The sequence below is a fragment of the Sapajus apella genome, unplaced genomic scaffold (genome assembly GCF_009761245.1).
Source record: "Sapajus apella isolate SASKATOON/1434 unplaced genomic scaffold, GSC_monkey_1.0 scaffold62, whole genome shotgun sequence".
In the NCBI taxonomy this organism is placed as follows: domain Eukaryota; kingdom Metazoa; phylum Chordata; class Mammalia; order Primates; family Cebidae; genus Sapajus; species Sapajus apella.
Genome location: NW_022437002.1, coordinates 17,813,084 through 17,814,305, shown reverse-complemented (window position 1 = coordinate 17,814,305; position 1,222 = coordinate 17,813,084). Strand labels below are relative to the sequence as shown.

At 33.7% G+C, this 1,222-nt stretch overlaps 1 pseudogene across 1 annotated transcript in view; it reads left to right on the top strand.

Moving 5' to 3' along the window:
• Positions 1–805, top strand: part of LOC116529100 — a 22,242-nt pseudogene extending 21,437 nt beyond the window's left edge. The window contains exon 2 of the transcript XR_004259382.1: positions 741–805. The product of XR_004259382.1 is annotated as a peptidyl-prolyl cis-trans isomerase-like 4 pseudogene (transcript). The remainder of the gene's footprint in view (positions 1–740) is intronic.
• The last annotated feature ends 417 nt before the right edge of the window (positions 806–1,222 follow it).

The window sequence follows — 1,222 nt, the reverse complement described above, 5'->3', positions numbered from 1 at the left end:
TTAAAATATATATATATTTATATATATTTAAAATATATATATATTTATATATATTTAAAATATATATATATTTAAAATGGGGTTTCACCATGTTGGTCAGGCTGGTCTTGAACTCCGGACCTCAGATGATCCGCCCGCCTTGGCCTCCAAAGTGCTTGGATTACAGGCGTTAGCCACCACATCTGGCCTTTTTTTTTTTTTTTTTTTTTTTTTTTAAAGAGACAAGGTCTCAGTCTGTCAGCCGGGCTAGAGTGCAGTGACACAATCGTAGTTCACTGCAGCCTCCAACTCTTTGGCTCAAAAAAATCCTTCCACCTCATCCTCTTGAGTAACTAGGACTACAGGCATATGCCACCACACATCACCTTAAGATTTGTATGCATTTTACTTGGAATCAATCAAATGACCTGGGCTTGAGATCTAGCTGTGTGCCACTAATTAGCTCTGTGATACTAGGCATTTCATTTAACTTTAGTCAATCATTTGTTTATTTTTCAACAAATACCTATTGAGTACTCCTTTTGAGCTAGTCACTGGAGATAGGACAGTAAAGTAGACAAACATACTCTCTGCCTTTAGAAAGCTTTCTAGGTAATGCAGATTAGATACAGTAGCATTTTATAATTTATGTAAAGGTTAAACAAGATAAATTTTAGTAAATGTGGAAGTGCTTTGTTAACTATAAAACCATATTAAATTGTATAGCCTTAACTCTCAAGTAACACTTGGCTTTATTCTAGTAACAGTCATTCAGCCCCCTTACATCACAACCCATGATCCTATCTTCTGTTTAAGTTTGTCATGAATTCCTATTTCATTCAAGTAAATCTTATTTGTTTTCTCTGCAGCAAGTACTATTTATTCCCTTGCTGGAGTCAATTTCTTACACTTTTGGAAAACCTCTTGTTTGCATTCAGTGAACCATATTCTTTTTCTCACTATAATCTCTTTAGCCTTTCATTCACTTAAAAAATTTTTTTAAGCATCTGGTATATGCTGGGTGTTAGGAATACAGAGCAGACAAACCATGCCCTAAGAGTCTTTGTAAATCTATCTGGAATACAAACTTTAGACACATAGTTAAGTGGAATAAGTGTTATAAAAAAGAAAATGAAGCCCTTGGAAAAGAGAGTGGTATACATAGTTTAAGTATTTAATAGTTTCTCATATGTTATAGATTCTTGGTTATTCTTAATACTAAAAACTAACATTGTGCTGAGTA